Source organism: Rhinoderma darwinii, chromosome 2 (assembly GCF_050947455.1).
Source record: "Rhinoderma darwinii isolate aRhiDar2 chromosome 2, aRhiDar2.hap1, whole genome shotgun sequence".
Lineage (NCBI taxonomy): Eukaryota > Metazoa > Chordata > Amphibia > Anura > Rhinodermatidae > Rhinoderma > Rhinoderma darwinii.
The window spans coordinates 7,204,521-7,226,614 of NC_134688.1; the positions used below are offsets into that span (position 1 = coordinate 7,204,521).

At 42.9% G+C, this 22,094-nt stretch overlaps 1 long non-coding RNA gene across 1 annotated transcript; it reads left to right on the forward strand.

The window, feature by feature from the left end:
• Positions 1-10,119: 10,119 nt before the first annotated feature.
• Positions 10,120-18,630, forward strand: LOC142741975 (uncharacterized). Its single transcript, XR_012881257.1, has 2 exons — positions 10,120-10,182; positions 12,864-18,630. It is a non-coding gene; the product is annotated as an uncharacterized LOC142741975 (long non-coding RNA).
• The last annotated feature ends 3,464 nt before the right edge of the window (positions 18,631-22,094 follow it).

Consider the following 22,094-nt stretch of genomic DNA (forward strand, 5'->3'; position numbering starts at 1 on the left):
CGCTGCACCAGGAACGTATCTCCTTCTATGTGTTAAAGAACTCTCTGAACCCTTTTCTTCTGGGTCTACCGTGGTTGCAGAAGCACTCTCCCGTTATTGACTGGACTGGAGGTCAAATTACCCGCTGGAGTGACTTCTGTCACCAACATTGTCTACAATCCATTCGCCCACCCATGCCTCAGTCTACAGAACCTAACTCGGAAGGACTTCCTACTCCATACAAAAGCTTCTCTGATGTCTTCTGTAAACAACAAGCTGAATCGCTGCCTCCTCACAGGCCATACGACTGTGCCATAGACCTGGTCCCCAACGCCACGCCTCCCAGAGGTCGAGTCTACCCTTCTGTTCTTGCCCGAGACTGAGGCCATGTCTCGGTATGTCCAAGAAAATCTGGAGAGAGGATTCATCCGTAAGTCCTCCTCTCCTGCAGGTGCAGGTTTTTCTTTGTGGGAAAAAAAGACGGCTCCCTGCGTCCTTGTATTGATTACCGAGGATTGAATAATATCACGTTAAAGAACAAGTTCCCGTTACCATTGATCTCAGAACTCTTTGACCATCTACGGGGGGCGAAAATCTTCACCAAACTAGACCTTCGTGGAGCTTATAACCTCATCCGTATCCGCGAGGGAGACGAATGGAAAACCGCCTTCAATACTCGTGATGGGCATTTTGAATACCTTGTCATGCCCTTCGGACTTTGTAATGCTCCTGAGGTTTTCCAGGCCTTTGTTAATTACATTTTTCGAGATCTGTTGTACAGCTGTGTGGTGGTATACCTAGACGACATTTTAATCTTTTCTCCCAATATTTAAACTCATCGTGTGCATGTGCGCCAAGTGTTACAGCGTCTGCGAGAGAACTCTCTGTTTGCCAAGCTAGAGAAATGCCTCTTCGAGAAAACCAGCCTGCCTTTCCTGGGGTATGTCATTTCCGACCAGGGTCTTCAAATGGATCCAGCCAAGCTGTCCTCAATTCTCAACTGGCCTCGTCCGCAAGGACTCAAAGCTGTCCAATGCCTGCTGAGATTCGCAAATTATTACTGCCAGTTTATTCCTCATTTCTCCTCTATGACAGCTCCTATTTCTGCTCTGACCAAAAAGGGGGTTAATGCCAAAGACTGGACCACGGAGGCCGAAGCCACATTCCAAGCTCTTAAAGCTGCCTTCTCGGGGCGTGGCTAGGCGCGCAGCGGGAGCAGTCGCATGGTTCGATAGCTCTGCACTGAACCCATGTCCTCATCATCCTGCAGATATTATACCTGGGCTAAACTTACCTCATAGTGGCACTGAAGTACCTGGCGATACGAGGAGGACGGTATGGGACCTACGCGTGGGCAATCGGTGACTAAATAGCTCCAGGAATATGCTAGGGGAGAGGGGCAAGATGGCGGCCGCTCCCCTCTGCCTCCTCGTGCTCGTGGATCTGATGGTGCGGCTAAATCTGCAGCTGCAGGCGATTCAACAGCGGGAGAGACTGCACCCACCCTACAGGAAGTCTCTGAGATGTTGCCCCAAGCCATCTCGTCCTGCAAAACTTTGTTGACAGGTAAGCTGGAAGAGGTCAGAATTGATATAGGCCTGCTTAGGCAGGATATGCATAATCTGCGTGAGAGATTGACACATGCTGAGGAACGTATATCGGGTGTGGAAGATAGAGTGGCACCTGTACCGGAGGCGATTGCGGCATTAGAGACTGCGGCTAAACTCTGGAAGAAAAAATCCGACGATTTAGAAAGCTGGCTGCGCTGGAATAACCTCAGAGTCCTAGACTTACCTGAGAAGGTGGAGGGTCAGAACCCGATAGAATTCATCTTAAAATGGCTGCGTGATTTATTCCCGGATGCGTTTTTTTCTGCTGCGTTTGCTGTAGAGCGGGCGCACAGAGTTCCGGCGAGACCGTTACCACTGAGTGCACCTCCTAGGCCCATGCTGGTGCGTCTCTTAAACAGCAATGACCGGGACTTGATTCTGAGATTGGCTCGCAAGTTGCTGGAAATCCGCTTCAATGGCTCAGCGGTCTCCATTTTTCCAGATTTTGGTGCGGATCTACAGAAACGGAGGGCTACCTTTATGTCAGTTAAACGATGACTGCGGGATCTGAACATCTCGTATTCCATGGCATACCCGGCCAGGCTTCGGGTTGTGGATGGAGATCGCTCTATATTCTTCACGATGCCAAAGGATGCTGATGACTGGGTGAACCGCCAACGACAATCACCGCACCGCTAAGTCGCTTCTCCCAGACTTTCTGGAATATTCTGTGTCAAGGAAGCCGAATACTGCTATTGTATGATTATCTGCTAGCAAGAAATGTATTCTTATTGCTTACAATTTTTGCCTTTCCATATCTTTTTATCTTATTGGGTAGATGTGATTTTGCCGCTACTTTAGTATATTTTTCTCTGTACTTCTATGCTTTACTACAGGTATTAATTAATATTGAGACACATGGGTTCTCCCCCCGTACATGCCCGACCACAGTGATGAGAGGGATGTATTGACGTTTTTGATGTCACGTCATGTTGGCGATATAGCTTATGCTGTATTCTACTGTTTCTTCCCTGCTATACTACAGGTTGGACCTATGAGAGGTCTGTTAGTTATGTGTTTTACCATGCACACGTTTTACGCCTATATTCTGTCTACTGATGCTTGTACTGATGATGAGTCCCATCTCCCCAATACTTTTCATTCTCTCCTGAATGGCTAGGATTACTGTTATGTCCTGGAATGTCCGGGGGATGGGCTCCGCAAAGAAAAGAGGTATGATTTTTTCACAAATACGCAAATATACTCCGCAAATTCTTTGTATACAAGAGACCCACTTAACATCCTGCACATCGCGGGTCTTGAATAGACCATGGGTTCAGTGGTCACGCCACTCATGTTGCTCCTCCTATTCCAGAGTGGTTTCTATCCTTATACATAGGTCACTATTATGGGAGGTGGACACTGTTAAGGTGGATGCTGAGGGGCGTTATGTTTCTATTCACGCTTTTATTAATAATAACCCCTATGTGATTATAGGATTATACATTCTGCCGCCGGCATCAATAACTGTAATTTACAAGGCGGAAACTTTTGCGGCCTCCTACCCTAATGCTACACTTCTCTGTATGGGGGACCTAAATATGGTAATGGATGTAGTGCTTGATAGATTTCGAGCTTCCCAGATTTCCGGTTCCAGGTCGTCGATTAGTTTGTCTCTCAAAATATTGATGGCGGAGCTGGGCTGGATAGACTTATTTCGGTTTGCACACCCCTCCACAAAGATGTACTCATGCTCTTCGTTAGGCCATAGCTCCCTATCCCGCATTGATTATGTCTTTGGCAATTCCTTATTAATGTCCCTATCGCCACAGGTTGTATATAAGCACAGGGGTGTATCGGATCACTCCCCTGTCTTGACGTGCCTACTCCACCTAGACATAGGTTGGAAAATGCACCCTTTTTGGTTAAAGGCTATTGGCCTGCAAGATCGGATCCCTGATCAACTGTCGGTGTTCCTACAGGATCATAGTCTGTTTGAACATATTGGTATTAAGTGGGACACGCTTAAGGCGTATCTGAGAGGGTGCCTTAAATCTACCATTTCATACTTAAAACGTAATGCCACAAAAATGGAGGAAGATCTGCCTGCGCAATGTACAGAGCTTGAAAGAGTGTACGTAGCAGATCCATCTGACCTTAATACGCAGAACTGGCTTAAAGTCGGTCGACAATTTTTGATGTATTTACAGGATAGAGCGAACAGGATTTTTTTTTTCATGAAACAGACCCACTTTGAACTAGGAAATCAGTCTAGTAAATTGTTGGCGCATATTGTAAAACAGAACACTCAATCCCCCTCTATTCTTAAAATACGTTGTGTAGATGGGACTGATCTGATAGATACCTTTGATATTGGTGACAGATTTGCACAGTATTACAGAGATTTATATTCCTCAAGGGTTAACTATACTCCTCCCGACCTGCACTCCTTCTTGAATAATATTGTATTTCCCACTCTGTCTGACTCGGATAGAACGCTCATGGATGCTGATATTACTTTGGAGGAGATTTCGAGAGCCATCCATGACCTTGCAAAGGGTAAATCACCGTGACCCGATGGTATTCCTATAGAAGTATATTGTACATATGCAGAACATGTTGTCCCTGATATGCATGCAATGTTCACACATTCGCTGGAGACGGCATCGTTACCTGAATCCCTGAATAATGCGACTATTGTTATATTATTAAAACCGGATAAGGATCCGTTAGACTGTGCGTCATATAGACCTATATCGCTTTTAAACAGTGACTATAAGGTTCTCACCAAGATATTGGCAACTAGGCTGAACTCAGTCATACATACTATTATTCATCCGGACCAGACGGGCTTTATGCTCGGGAAATCCACATCAGATAACATTAGGAGAGTACAGGTGGTGACACAAGTGGGTATAGCTCTGAACAAGGATTGGGCGGTGGCCTCACTGGACGCTGCCAAAGTGTTCGATTCAATTGAATGGCCATATTTGTTAGAGGTATTACGCCGATTTGGTTTTGGGCCTCAGTTTATAAAGTGGGTTTCCATATTGTATAAATCCCCTAGGGCCCAAATTTTGATTAATGATGTCCTATCCCTGTATTTTCGACTTGCTGGAGGCACACGGCAGGGCTGCCCGTTATCCCCATTACTGTTCAATATGTCCATAGAACCATTGGCCTTACTTATACGTCAGGACGCCTCGTACCAAGGGGTTCAATTTGGGGGTAAACTAGACAAAATAGGCCTTTATGCTGATGACATAATTATCTTTATGCAGCAACCTAAGGTATCTTTACCCATAGCGATCACTTTACTTGACGAATTTGGTGGATATTCTGGCTTATGGATAAATTGGGACAAATCGTACTTTATGCCATTGCAGGGCCAGGGCTGGGAGCCTACAGTGACTGATGGCTTTAAATATCTTGGGATTATGATTTGCAGACACCATGGCTCAGATTTCGATAATAATATACGACCCCTGCTGGATTATATCAAGGCTAAATTTAAACTGTTGAGCTCATTGCCCCTGGCTGTCTCTGGTCGTATTAACCTCAAAAAAATGATTATACTCCCTAAATGCCTGTACATGCTGGAATGTGCTGCAGTGCCTGTACCAATGTCTTTTTTGAAAAGTGTTCCTGCTCTGTTTCCGTCCTTTATACGGGGAACCAGTAGATCAAAGCTTAAACTCAGTACACTACAGAGACCCAAGTCTATGGGGGGACATTCTCTCCCTGATATTTATTTGTATTATCTGTCGGGACAGCTCCGCTATCTTACTTCTTGGACTGAATTGGGAGTCCCCCCTAATCGCGATCATTACCTAGCATCTTATTTGGCTGTTCCACATCTGTGGCCTGTGTTGGAGGGTTCAACGTCAATGTTCAGGAGCTTACTTCCCCTATATAGAGTGGCGGCGCAGGTGTGGTTGGCTGCCAAGAAATTGCTTAATTTTGTGGATATTATAGCTAAAACTCCCTTGTGGCACAATCCGTCTTTGCCTCATGTCTCAGATGCCCTGGATCCTCAGTTTTGGACGCTGCGGGGGGTTGAGCTGGTTTGGGACTTGTATGTGGATGGAAATATGAAGTCTTTTGCGCAACTGCAGTCCAATTTTGATATACCTAGAGAGTCCTTTTTTAAATTCCTTCTGCTTCGCCACACTTTGCAGACTCAATACCCGCCTGGAACTAGGAATATCTCAGATTTTCCTCTCATTGGAATCTTTAGGTCCCAGGGACCTAGGGGCCTGATCTCGGTGATCTACTCCTTCCTCATTCAGGCTAGATTAAAAGCGGCACCCCTGGTTGTTGAGACGAGATGGAGGGAGTTAATTCCTGAGATATCCTCCGAAATATGGATTGACATGTTAAACTCACATACACTGGTTTCTCCAGCCGCCAATAATAAGATGACACAACTATTCATTACTCATCAGAGCTATCTGACTCCTGTCCGACCACACAAGAAGGGTAGATGTCCGACTGCTGAGTGTCATAGGTGTAGAGTCTCCAGAGCAGACTTTTGGCATATGACCTGGGCATGCCCTTGGATTTCTTCTTTCTGGGCAGACGTGATAGCATTGATATCTGACGTACTGCAGTTGCCGGTACCCTTTACGCCCTTGGTATGTTTATTTGGAATTGTATCTGAAGAGCATTGGACACATCACACTAGAATATTCTTGAGGGAGGTATTATTCCTAGCACGTAAAGCAATAGCTCTTAGATGTATGGGCCCGAGACCACCTTCCATTTCACAATGGAAGGCTCTGGTGAATTCCATGTTACCATATGCCAAAATCGTGTACAAAAATAGAGGGTGTGAAAATAAGTTCTCTAAGGTTTGGGGTCCCTGGTGTGACTCACCACATACACTATATGATTCACAACGGTTTATAGACATTAGAAATATATTGTTAACGCATGATACTGTTTAAATTGTATTGGATTTAATTGACTGTTTGTATGGTCAGCATTGTATGCTGCATGGTGATATGTAATCCAAGTCTTTTGATATGTATCCTCTTGTACATTGGTATCTAAACTGTGCATGGTTTGTATATTGTTCAATAAAACGAGTTTAAAAAAAAAAAAAAAAAGCTGCCTTCTCTTCTGCTTCAGTCCTACATAGACCGGATTCCACCAAACCATTTGTTCTGGAGGTCGATGCTTCATCTGTGGGAGTCGGAGCTATTCTTTCACAAAAGACTTGTAGAGGGAGACGCCTTATCTCGCTGTTTTGACCCCACAGACCAAAAGCCCAGACCACAGTTTATTATAGATCCGAAACGTACTGTGATCGCTGCTCCTGCTGAAGTGGTACACATTCCTCGAGGAAAGACCTACGTACCCCCTAAACAAAGGGTTCTGCGTTGGGGCCATGCCTCCAGGGTTTCGGGGCACCCTGGCATCAAAAAGACTCTCAATTTGATTGGCCATCAGTACTGGGGGCCTTCCATGTCCCAAGACACTAAAGACTTTGTTTCTGCCTGCTCCACTTGCTCTCAAAGTAAAGTCTCCCATTCAAGACCTGCTGACCTTTTGCACCCCCTGCCCGTGCCTGACTCTCCCTGGTCACACCTTGCCATGGACTTCATCACCGATCTGCCTAGTTCTGCGGGGTGTACCATGATCTGGGATGTAGTGGATCGCTTTTCCAAGATGGCGCTTCGTATCTCTCTCAGGCCTTCCATCATCTTCCCGACTGGCAACGCTGTTTATCAAGCACATCTTTCGCCTTCATGGTTTTCCTAAGCACATTGTTTCTGACAGAGGAGTTCAGTTCACATCCAAGTTCTGGAGAGCCTTGTGCAAACTGCTGGAGGTCAAACTAGACTTCTCTTTCGTGTACCATCCCCAATCCAATGGTCAAGTAGAGCGGATAAACCAAATACTTGAAGGTTTCCTCAGGAATTTCGTGTCTCCGCGACAAGATGACTGGGCAAGTCTGCTTCCATGGGCCGAATTTGCCTACAACAACCATACAGGGGAATCTACCCGCTCTTCTCCCTTCTGCTTGGTGTATGGCCAGCACCCAGGAATTCCCCTACCAGTCTCTGTGCCTTCTGAGGTTCGTACGGATTTGGCAGACGGCCAAGGACTCCATCCACAAAGCCGTAGCAAGGTTTAAAAAATAGGGGGATAAAAGACGCAGGATACCGCCGCAGCTCCTTCCTGGGGATAAAGTCTGGCTGTCCACCCGGTACATACGTCTGAAGACCCCTTGTTACGAGCTAGCTCCTCTGTTTCTGGGTCCCTATGAAATAACTAAACAAATTAATCCAATAACTTTCAGACTTCGCCTTCCTCAGTCTCTGAAAATCTCTAACTCCTTCCATATTTCTCTGCTGAAACCCACTATACTCAACCGTTTTTCTATGAAAAATCCTGTCCATCCTGCGCCAGCGGCTGATGCCGAATTTGAAATTCAAGAGATCCTCAATGTCAAACAATCACGGGATAGATTGCGGTACCTAGTGGACTGGAAAGATTATGGTCCTGAGGGGAGATCATGGGAGCCCGTGGAGAATATCAACGCCCCAGCTCTCATCAAGGATTTTGAGCGAAGGTTTCCAAGCAAGCCTAAAAAGAGGGGGAGTAAAGGGGGGGTACTGTAATGGCTGCCGCGCCGTTCCCAGCCGTCCCCACGGCCTCTGCTCCGGTTCCGGCGCCCTCCATCACCAGCTGCTCATCCCGAGCTCCACTTAACCGCTCCGGACGCTCTGCTGGCCCTGGACGGCGTCAGGTGAGTGCATCTTTTACCTCATTTCGCGGCCGTCATCCTCGATGTGCGGCTGCAGTCACTAGAGGGCGCACGCGCTGACTCGTCCTTTTTTAAAGGGCCACCGCGTGCCTTAATTCCTAAGACTTCCTATTTAAGGTTCCTCGTCCTTTGCATCCCTGCTTGTTCAACCAAGTTCCCCGTGAGTTCACTGTGCCCTGGTTCCCTGTTTCCATCCCTTCTGCCTTTTGTCTGGATTTCCCGTTACTGACCTCTGCTTGAACTTGACTATCCTTGTCTGCCGCCTGCCTTGACCTATTGCTGCCATATACCCGTTACGACGTCTGCTGCCTGTCCTGACTGCTGCCTATCCATCCGACTGCCTCTACCCGCTGTGCCAAGCGTTGCCTGGGTTCCAAGCACCATCTCCCCGATGACACCGAGGATCCACTAACAAACCGGTGAGAACCGTTATAGGCAGTATCTGCAGAGGGCACTGTGGCATTATCTACAGGTGGGTGTGTGGCATTATCTACAGTGGGCACTGTGGCATAATCTATGGGTGGGTGTGTGGCATTATCTACAGCGGGCACTGTGGCATTATCTGTTATGGAATCACTGGTTGCGCATTTCCCAAAAGGCTGCTGGAGACTGTCGGGAGTAAGCGTGCAAATAAGACCGCAACCCCAAATCCGTCACAACTCTGATGGACAGAGTCTAAGGCTACTCCGAGTTATTTGTCAGAGCCCACCGCAAGGCGGGATGGTTTATGCTGCAGAGAACCCAAGTTGTTCTAACAGAGTTCAGTGTTGGATAAGGGGGGCAGTGCAGGCAATACCTGAACAGGTAATCAGACAGCCCGAGGGTAACAGAAAGTCCCAAATAGAGCGAGTGGACATCAGGCACAGCAGAAGCCAGAACTAGCCAGATTATGTCTCCTACTCTCTGTACCTTTACTCAAAATTAGCATAGTAGGCGCGGAGCTGGGGATGTAGCGGGGCAACGGGAGGGCCAGAAAAAAATATTACAGCGCTGGAATCAAGAGGACACCAGGAACAAGGGGAGGAATGTGGTTTAAATATGACAAAACATGACGGTTTCTCATTAGGGCGAGCACCCATACAAATCAGTAAGGGGTAACTAAACGTTCCACAAACTTCTGACACGTCATAGTGACATGTCAGAAGATTTAATTGTAGGGGGTCCAAGCACTGAGACCCCCACCAATCCTAAAACGAAGCGGCAGAAGAGCTCCTGTGAGTGCTGAGCAGCTTAGTTTCTGTTCATCATTTTCCGGAAAGCCGATGTATCGGAGTACGGGTTCAAAGACTTTCTATTGAGTCCGCACTCAGATACACTGATTTCCGGAAAAAGCCGAGCACTTCTGCCGCTTAGTTTTAGCGATTGGTGGGTCTCAGTGCTTGGACCCCCTCCAATCAAAACTTCTGAAATGTCACTATGACATGTCAGAAGCTTGTCGGAAGTTTAGTTACCCTTTAAGAATTGACATAACATAACACAGATTGACAATCCCACCAACAAAATGGATGACATCCGTTTAAATATTGGAAACTTTATTAATATTTAACAATGGCATCCTTTACACCAAAAGACATTACAAGACCACATGACACCTGAAAATTCCATGACATCAGGAGATCACATGACACCTGAACATTCCATGACATCACCAGGTCACATGACACCTGAACATTCCATGACATCAGGAGATCACATGACACCTGGGAATTCCATTACATCACAAGATCACATCACACCTGAACATTCCATGACATCACAATTATGTACTTGGTGTATGAAGACCATAGACTATTGGACGGCTCATTTTTACATGAAGAGACTGAAGACCTGAGGAGAGCTCTCCACGTGACCAGCACCAAGAAAGGAAGAGAAGTCCTCCAGGTATGTAGGGAAGTTATACACCCGACATTTATCAGCTGACATATGTCCCTAAGGAGATTCCAGGATCTGAACTTTCTCTATGACCATATGACCGGCGTTTCATCTACCAGTATCGGAGTATTGATTGATATCTACGTCTGCTATGAGAAGGAGTAGATTTGCTCCATATTTTGTGCCAATTTCTGCCATAAGTGATGCTAAATATTTTGGTCTATGAGGGGCCCCGCTCCCGCTCTCCCGCTCCCGCTGTGAAACCCCGCTAACTATTCTTGTCACTTATAAAAGTGGTGAAATCTGTGAAAAGCTGCAACTATGGCGCAAATATGGCGTGCACCATAATGTGACTTTTTATACGGCATAAAAGTGGCGTAGAACATTTGATAAGATTCCCTCACTGGATTATTCATGTCTATTATTTTGTATATCTGTAATTCATATTTGATCTGGGTGATATGTATTCTGGGTGATATGTATACTGGGTGATATGTACACTGGATGATATGTATTCTGGGTGATATGTATACTGGATGATATGTATACTGGGTGATATGTATACTGGGTGATATGTATACTGGGTGATATATATACTGGGTGATATGTATACTGGGGGATATGTATACTGGGTGATATGTATTCTGGGTGATATGTACACTGGATGATATGTATTCTGGGTGATATGTATACTGGATGATATGTATACTGGATGATATGTATACTGGGTGATATGTATACTGGGTGATATATATACTGGGTGATATGTATACTGGGGGATATGTATACTGGGTGATATGTATACTGGGTTATATGTATACTGGGTGATATGTATACTGGGTGATATGTATACAGGGTGATATGTTCACTGGGTTATATGTATACAGGATGATATATATACTGGGTGATATGTATACTGGGTGATATGTATACTGGGTTATATGTATACTGGATGATATATATACTGGGTTATATGTATACTGGGTGATATGTATACTGGGTGATATGTTAACTGGGTGAAATGTATACTGGGTAATATATATACTGAGTGATATGTATACTGGGTGATATGTATACTGGGTGCTATGTATACTGTGTGCTGTTTATACTGGTTGATATGTACACTAGATGATATGTATACTGGGTGATATGTATACTGGATGATATGTATAGTGGGTGATATGTATTCTGGATGATATGTACATTGGGTGATATCTATACTGGATGATATGTATACTGGTTTACAAGTATACTGGGTTAAATGTATACTGGATGATATGTATACTCTATTATATGTACACTGGGGGATATTTAAACTGGGGGATATGTACACTGGGTGATATGTATACTGGATGATATGTATACTGGGGGATATATATACTGGGTGATATGTATACTGGATGATATGTATACTGGGTGATATGTATACTGGATGATATGTATACTGGGTGATATGTATACTGGATGATATGTATACTGGGTGATATGTATACTGGGTGATATGTATACTGGGTGATATGTTCACTGGATGATATGAATACTGGGTGATATGTACACTGGATGATATGTATACTGGATGATATGTATACTGGGTGATATGTATACTGGGTGATATGTATACTGGATTATATGTATGCTGGATGATATGTATACTGGGTGGTATGTATACTGGGTGATATGTATACTGGGTGATATGTGCACTGGATGATATGAATACTGGGTGATAGGTACACTGTATTATATGTTTACTGGAGGATATGTACACTGGGTAACATATATACTGGATGATATGTATACTGTTTGGTATGTATACTGGGTGATATGTACACTGGGTAACATATATACTGGATGATATGTTACTGGATGATATGTACACTGGGTGATATGTACACTGGGTGATATGTATACTAGGTGATATGTACACTGGATGATATGTACACTGTATGATATGTATACTGGAGGATATGTACACTGGGTAATATGTATACTGCCTGATATGTATACAGGATGAAAGGTATACTGGGTGATATGTATACTGTGTGATATGTATACTGGTTTATATGTATACTGGGTGATATATACACTGGGTAACATATATACTGGATGATATGTTACTGGATGATATGTATACTGGATGATATATTACTGGATGATATGTACACTGGGTGATATGTACACTGGGTGATATGTATACTGCCTGATATGTATACTGGATGAAAGGTATACTGGGTGATATGTATACTGGATGATATGTATACTGGGTGATATGTATACTGGTTTATATGTATACTGGGTGATATATACACTGGGTAACATGTATACTGGATGATATGTTACTGGATGATATGTATACTGGATGATATGTATACTGGATGATATGTATACTGGGTGATATGTAAACTGGTTGATATATATACTGGGTGATATGTATACTGTATGATATGTATACTGGGTGATATGTATACTGGTTTATATGTATACTGGGTGATATATACACTGGGTAACATGTATACTGGATGATATGTTACTGGGTGATATGTATACTGCGTGATATGTATACTGGATGTTATGTATACTGGGTGATATGTATACTGGGTGATATGTATACTGGTTTATATGTATACTGGGTGATATGTATACTGGGGATTGTAGTGAACATAAAACGGAATTGTGGTTTTTTTTTCTTCTAGAACAGAAAATCTCATCAAATCAAAAGATAAAAGACACAAAGACATTAACTCAAGATTAAGACACAATCTCAAGACTAAGACACAATCTCAAGACTAAAACACAATCTCAAGACTAAGACAATCTCAAGACTAAGACACAATCTCAAGACTAAGACACAATCTCAAGACTAAGACACAATCTCAAGACTACGACACAATCTCAAGAATAAGACACAATCTCAAGAATAAGACACAATCTCAAAAATAAGACACAATCTCAAGACTAACACACTATCTCAAGACTACGACACAATCTCAAGAATAAAACACAATCTCAAGAAGAAGGCTCAATCTCAAGAATAAGACACAATCTCAATACTAAGACACAATCTCAAGACTACGACACAATCTCAAAACTAAGACACAATCTCAAAACTACGAAACAATCTCAAGAATAAAACACAATCTCAAGAATAAGACACAATCTCAAGAATAAGACTCAATCTCAAGAATAATACACAATCTCAAGAATATTACTCAATAACAAGAATAAGACACAATCTCAAGAATAAGACACAATCTCAAGAATAAGACACAATCTCAAGAATATTACTCAATAACAAGAATAAGACACAATCTCAAGAATAAGACACAATCTCAAGAATAAGACACAATCTAAAGAATAAGAGACAATCTCAAGAATAAGACACAATCCCAAGAATAAGACTCAATCTCAAGAATAGGACACAATCTCAAGACTACGACACAATCTCAAGAATAAGACAGAATCTCAAGAATAAGACTCAATCTCAAGAATAAGACACAATCTCAAGACTACGACACAATCTCAAGAATAAGACACAATCTCAAGAATAAGACACAATCTCAAGAATAAATCACAATCTCAAGAATAAGACAATCTCAAGACTACGACACAATCTCAAGAATAAGACACAATCTGAAGAATAAGACTCAATCTCAAGAATAAGACACAATTTTAAGAATAAGACACAATCTCAAGACTACGACACAATCTCAAGAATAAGACACAATCTCAAGAATAAGACTCAATCTCAAGAATAAGACACAATCTCAAGAAAAAGACACAATCTCAAGACTACGACACAATCTCAAGACTACGACACAATCTCAGGAATAAGACACAATCTCAAGAATGAGACTCAATCTCAAGAATAAGACACAATCTCAAGAATAAGACACAATCTCAAGAATATTACTCAATAACAAGAATAAGACACAATCTCAAGATTAAGACACAATCTCAAGAATAAGACTTAATCTTAAGAATAAGACACAATCTAAAGAATAAGACACAATCTCAAGAATAAGACACAATTTCAAGAATAAGACTCAATCTCAAGAATAGGACACAATCTCAAGACTACGACACAATCTCAAGACTACGACACAATCTCAAGAATAAGACACAATCTCAAGAATAAGACACAATCTCCAGAATAAGACACAATCTCAAGACTAAGACACAATCTCAAGACTACGACACAATCTCAAGAATAAGACACAATCTCAAGAATAAGACTCAATCTCAAGAATAAGACACAATCTCAAGAATAAGACACAATCTCAAGACAAAGACACAATCTCAAGACTACGACACAATCTCAAGAATAATACACAATCTCAAGAATAAGACTCAATTATAAGAATAAGACACAATCTCAAGAATAAGACACAATCTCAAGACTACGACACAATCTCAAGACTACGACACAATCTCAGGAATAAGACACAATCTCAAGAATAAGACACAATCTCAAGAATAAGACACAATCTCAAGAATAAGACACAATCTCAAGAATAAGACTCAATCTCAAGAATAAGACACAATCTCAAGACTACGACACAATCTCAAGAATAAGACACAATCTCAAGAATAAGACACAATCTCAAGAATAAAACACAATCTCAAGACTAAGACACAATCTCAAGACTACAACAATCTCAAGAATAAGACACAATCTCAAGAATAAGACACAATCTCAAGAATAAGACACAATCTCAAGACTACGACACAATCTCAAGAATAAGACACAATCTCAAGAATAAGACACAATCTCAAAAATAAGACACAATCTCAAGACTAAGAAACAATCTCAAGACTACGACACAATCTCAAGAATAAAACACAATCTCAAGAAGAAGACTCAATCTCAAGAATAAGACACAATCTCAATACTAAAACACAATCTCAAGACTACGACACAATCTCAAAACTAAGACACAATCTCAAAACTACGAAACAATCTTAAGAATAAAACACAATCTCAAGAATAAGACACAATCTCAAGAATAAGACTCAATCTCAAGAATAAGACACAATCTCAAGAATATTACTCAATAACAAGAATACGACACAATCTCAAGAATAAGACACAATCTCAAGAATATTACTCAATGACAAGAATAAGACACAATCTCAAGACTAAGACACAATCTCAAAACTACAAAACAATCTCAAGAATAAGACACAATCTCAAGAATAAGACACAATCTCAAGAATATTACTCAATACCAAGAATAAGACACAATCTCAAGAATAAAACACAATCTCAAGAATAAGAGACAATCTCAAGAATAAGACTCAATCTCAAGAATAAGACACAATCTCAAGAATAAGACAATCTCAAGAATAAGACACAATCTCAAGACTACGACACAATCTCAAGACTACGACACAATCTCAAGAATAAAACACAATCTCAAGAATAAGACACAATCTCAAGAATAAGACAGAATCTCAAGAATAAGACTCAATCTCAAGAATAAGACACAATCTCAAAACGACGACCCAATCTGAAGAATAAGACAGAATCTCAAGAATAAGACACAATCTCAAGAATAAAACACAATCTCAAGACTACGACACAATCTCAAGAATAAGACACAATCTCAAGAATAAGACACAATCTCAAGACTACGACACAATCTCAAGAATAAGACACAATCTCAAGAATAAGACTCAATCTCAAGAATAAGACACAATCTCAAGACTACGACTCAATCTCAAGAATAAAACACAATCTCAGGAATAAGACAATCTCAAGAATAAGACACAATCTCAAGACTACGACTCAATCTCAAGAATAAAACACAATCTCAGGAATAAGACAATCTCAAGAATAAGACACAATCTCAAGACTACGACACAATCTCAAGACTACGACAATCTCAGGAATAAGACACAATCTCAAGAATAAGACTCAATCTCAAGAATAAGACACAATCTCAAGACTACGACTCAATCTCAAGTATAAAACACAATCTCAAGAATAAGACACAATCTCAAGACTAAGACACAATCTTAAGAATAAAACACAATCTCAAGAATAAGACTAAATCTCAAGAATAAGACACAATCTCAAGACTACGACACAATCTCAAGAATAAGAGACAGTCAGGAAATCATGGGAAGATTAAGACGTCATCACTAGACAGAGATCAGGTTAGAATAAAGGTGTTCTCCCATAATCAACATTCATCCCTTATCCTACAGGACGGGTGATAGATATCTGATGGCTGGAAGTGCGAGCGCTGGGACCCCAGTGATCCCTAGAACGTAGGTCTATGTTTCCCCTGTGTACATGGAGCGTCAGTGCACATGCGTGACCACCGCCCCACTCACTGTCTACCGGACGGAGACCTCCGAGTTGCTCCATTGTCTGTCTGAACCTTAGTATAGCCGGGAAGGCGTACTCTGCAGTGAGAGGACAGGGAGCAGGGCTATGTCTCCATTTGGAGTGTCCGTATTGGACTTGGGAGACAGTTTTAGCTTCGTCCATTTTCTGGGCAGTGAATGGAGCAGTGGTCACTCCTGTGAACTATCGCTCCATTCACACAGGGGACTCGGGGACCTGCGTTCCTGTAAACGCTGGGGTCCTAGCGCTCGCACCTCCAGCCATCTGACATCACACAATTTTGTTTGTGGGAAAACACCTTTTAGATTTGGAGGGTTCCTTCTTTTAGATTGTAAGCTCCTAGGAGCAGGGCTTAAGATTTGGTGGAACCCTTAGGAAATGGTGGGATCCTCTCTTTAGCGTTAGGCGTCCTGCTAATAATTGATTGTGAACTGTCGGAGAGGATTCCTTATACGATATACGACACAATCTCAAGACTACGACACAATCTCAGGAATAAGACACAATCTCAAGAATAAGACACAATCTCAAGAATAAGACACAATCTCAAGAATAAGACACAATCTCAAGAATAAGACTCAATCTCAAGAATAAGACACAATCTCAAGACTACGACACAATCTCAAGAATAAGACACAATCTCAAGAATAAGACACAATCTCAAGAATAAAACACAATCTCAAGACTAAGACACAATCTCAAGACTACAACAATCTCAAGAATAAGACACAATCTCAAGAATAAGACACAATCTCAAGAATAAGACACAATCTCAAGACTACGACACAATCTCAAGAATAAGACACAATCTCAAGAATAAGACACAATCTCAAAAATAAGACACAATCTCAAGACTAAGAAACAATCTCAAGACTACGACACAATCTCAAGAATAAAACACAATCTCAAGAAGAAGACTCAATCTCAAGAATAAGACACAATCTCAATACTAAAACACAATCTCAAGACTACGACACAATCTCAAAACTAAGACACAATCTCAAAACTACGAAACAATCTTAAGAATAAAACACAATCTCAAGAATAAGACACAATCTCAATAATAAGACTCAATCTCAAGAATAAGACACAATCTCAAGAATATTACTCAATAACAAGAATAAGACACAATCTCAAGAATAAGACACAATCTCAAGAATATTACTCAATGACAAGAATAAGACACAATCTCAAGACTAAGACACAATCTCAAAACTACAAAACAATCTCAAGAATAAGACACAATCTCAAGAATAAGACACAATCTCAAGAATATTACTCAATACCAAGAATAAGACACAATCTCAAGAATAAAACACAATCTCAAGAATAAGAGACAATCTCAAGAATAAGACTCAATCTCAAGAATAAGACACAATCTCAAGAATAAGACAATCTCAAGAATAAGACACAATCTCAAGACTACGACACAATCTCAAGACTACGACACAATCTCAAGAATAAAACACAATCTCAAGAATAAGACACAATCTCAAGAATAAGACAGAATCTCAAGAATAAGACTCAATCTCAAGAATAAGACACAATCTCAAAACGACGACCCAATCTGAAGAATAAGACAGAATCTCAAGAATAAGACACAATCTCAAGAATAAAACACAATCTCAAGACTACGACACAATCTCAAGAATAAGACACAATCTCAAGAATAAGACACAATCTCAAGACTACGACACAATCTCAAGAATAAGACACAATCTCAAGAATAAGACTCAATCTCAAGAATAAGACACAATCTCAAGACTACGACTCAATCTCAAGAATAAAACACAATCTCAGGAATAAGACAATCTCAAGAATAAGACACAATCTCAAGACTACGACTCAATCTCAAGAATAAAACACAATCTCAGGAATAAGACAATCTCAAGAATAAGACACAATCTCAAGACTACGACACAATCTCAAGACTACGACAATCTCAGGAATAAGACACAATCTCAAGAATAAGACTCAATCTCAAGAATAAGACACAATCTCAAGACTACGACTCAATCTCAAGTATAAAACACAATCTCAAGAATAAGACACAATCTCAAGACTAAGACACAATCTTAAGAATAAAACACAATCTCAAGAATAAGACTAAATCTCAAGAATAAGACACAATCTCAAGACTACGACACAATCTCAAGAATAAGAGACAGTCAGGAAATCATGGGAAGATTAAGACGTCATCACTAGACAGAGATCAGGTTAGAATAAAGGTGTTCTCCCATAATCAACATTCATCCCTTATCCTACAGGACGGGTGATAGATATCTGATGGCTGGAAGTGCGAGCGCTGGGACCCCAGTGATCCCTAGAACGTAGGTCTATGTTTCCCCTGTGTACATGGAGCGTCAGTGCACATGCGTGACCACCGCCCCACTCACTGTCTACCGGACGGAGACCTCCGAGTTGCTCCATTGTCTGTCTGAACCTTAGTATAGCCGGGAAGGCGTACTCTGCAGTGAGAGGACAGGGAGCAGGGCTATGTCTCCATTTGGAGTGTCCGTATTGGACTTGGGAGACAGTTTTAGCTTCGTCCATTTTCTGGGCAGTGAATGGAGCAGTGGTCACTCCTGTGAACTATCGCTCCATTCACACAGGGGACTCGGGGACCTGCGTTCCTGTAAACGCTGGGGTCCTAGCGCTCGCACCTCCAGCCATCTGACATCACACAATTTTGTTTGTGGGAAAACACCTTTTAGATTTGGAGGGTTCCTTCTTTTAGATTGTAAGCTCCTAGGAGCAGGGCTTAAGATTTGGTGGAACCCTTAGGAAATGGTGGGATCCTCTCTTTAGCGTTAGGCGTCCTGGTAATAATTGATTGTGAACTGTCGGAGAGGATTCCTTTCGTTACATTGTAATGTAGACGTGTCACATTGTATTGGATGTTATAACCAGACTCTGCTTTATGTCCAGATGCAGTAGGCAGACGATCGATCTGATCCAGGGTGATCTCCGATCGCCACATATGGGGTCAGGAAGGAATTATTTTTCCCCTTAGAGACAGATCTCCGGGGGTTTTCTTCGCCTTCCTCTGGATCACTGGGTTGTGGCTCTTACCTCAGGACCTTGCAATGAGAATTGTCCTTTGTGACAATCGCTGGGCGGTCAGATTGACTGTCACCAGGAGTTTACACCCCCCAGGTCCTGAATTAAGAGCCACAACTCTCATCATTTAATAAAATAGAGAAAGTCATTCTTTTTATGACACTTCTGCTTATTGCTAAAAACCACCGTCTCTCGTGTCGTTATTCTCCGGGATTCTTCCATAACACGGGTGTAATAATATAATAGAGGAGGGGGCAGATTTATGTAGACCAGCGTTCCATAGACCAGTCAGAAACAGAAGTGTCTCGGAGTAAAGCGCGGCCACATTTCTAAGAGGTCCAGGTCTCTGAATAAATTTGGCGCATTTTGGTCTGTTTTAGAGTCAGGAAAGAAAGCGAAGATTTACTCTACAATCTGCAGCGTTTTCTGTGGTAAGAATTAGTAAATGTGTCAGACCTATGGCGGCCCCGGCCCTTTACAATTAACCCCGTCTAATGTTCACAAGTATTGGGAGACTAGAAAAGCTGCAAATTTTATCACAAATAGGGCGTGCGCCAACATTGCGTAATTTCTACCTCAGAAAGCTGACGTCATTCCATTGATAAATTCCCCCAGGATCATTGGTAACCCCCATATTATCTGGAGCAGAACCGGCCAGTCCTCACTCCAACATCCACCACGTCCTGCAGTTTACAATATTCAGCCAAGGATTGCCACCTTTTTACCATAAAATATCGACCAGGGTAAATACGGGCGGTGGTTTTCAGGGGTGACTTAACACAGAGTTTGTTTTGAAGGCGGGAGCCCGAAGAAGAGCCACAGGGGCCAGGTTTGAGGAAAACATTTTTCAGCAAAAAACTTCTAATATGTGTAACGTCCGCGGCTGCGGCTCATCGTTCCTACTTACCCCCCCCCCCCCCCGACGGCCGCGACCGCAGACTACCTAGTGCTGACCGACATCTCCTTCCTAGGAGACGCCAGTACTCTGTTATGTCCGTGGCTGCGGGCCATCAGCGCCACTCTCCCCATGACAGCCGAAGCCACGAGTCGGCGAGCGCTGGACCCAGTCTCCTTCCCAGGAGACGCCAGCAATCGCTTCCACTCACCTCAGCCGGATCCAGTAAGAGCAGCGCGCACACCGGACTTTGATGAAGCATTAGGCCGTGAGTACACTGGACTATAAAAGGGGTCCGGCCCCCTACATTCCGTACTATCCTGGTCGAGTACTGTGTTGAGCCAAAGTCATGCCGTGCTGTATACTACGCCTGACCTGCTTCACCTCGCCTGACGTCTACCTGCTGCCTAGTCCCAGCCGAGCCTGCCCTGCTGCTGCCCGAGCTGCCACACGTACCTATACGAACTATAGACGTTGACCTGTGCCCTGTTGGCCAGCTGCCATAATGCCAAGGCGGTACGTCCCAGTGGGTCCACAAACCCTACGTGACAGTACGCTCAGGCCATGGACCCCGCTAGTCGATTCAAGACCATGACGACGTCTCAAGAGATGCGGGGGCGGATATGCTAGACCTCCAGTCTAGACAGGACCAACTCCTCCAGGCGTTGATCATTCTTGCACGTCGGCAGGAGGCACAAGCTGCCGTTCCTCCTACTACACCTACTGGCAGTGTTGATCCTCAGACTACACCTCTTGGCAGTGTGGACCCGCGTGTTTCTTTGCCACTTCCTGACCGCTATGATAGAGACGCAAGTACCTGTCGTGGATTTCTGAATCAGTGCCAGATCCACTTCAGCCTGCATAGTAGGACATTTTCGTCTGATGGTGCAAGGGTCGCTTTCATCATCTTTCTCCTCATTGATTATCCTATGCCAAGGAGACACCTCCGTGAGTGAGTGCACCATCCACATCCGCACCCTGGTGGGAGAGCTGTTATGGAACAATGAGGCCCTGGTGGCTGCATTCTGGCATGGACTGGCTCCTGGCATTCTTCTGTCCACCCGGATTGATATACGGATCCGAGAACACCTCCAAGAGGTTCAACGAGAGGGAGTCCTTCCCAGTCTGGCTCCTACTTTTCAACAACCCCTGCTGTCCTCAGATGTCGATCCTCCTAAGGAGTCTGTGATAATGGACCAGTGTAAGCTATCCTCCCAGGACAGACAACGCAGACACACTTCTGGACTCTGTCTTTATTGCGGCCGCATTGGCCATCTTGTGTACCTGTGCCCCCAAAAAGCCCAACGCCTATTGTTGCTAGGAGTGACAACCTTGGGTAAGAAAGGACTTCCCTCTAGATTGTCCATGCCTGTGACCATAGTGTCCGGCGAGAGAACGCATCAGGTCTCTGCGTATCTGGACTCTGGATCCGCTGCTAATTTAATCCGTAGAGACCTGGTGGACCTTCTTCAATTACCCACCACACCTCTGGAGAGCCCGTTGACAGTTGCTTCAGTAGATGGACTACCTCTCTCAGACCCAGTTATAGCTGTGACCAAGCCGCTGAGGCTCCAAGTACGAGCCCTTTACTCCAAATTTCTGCAGGTCTATGTCCTATCC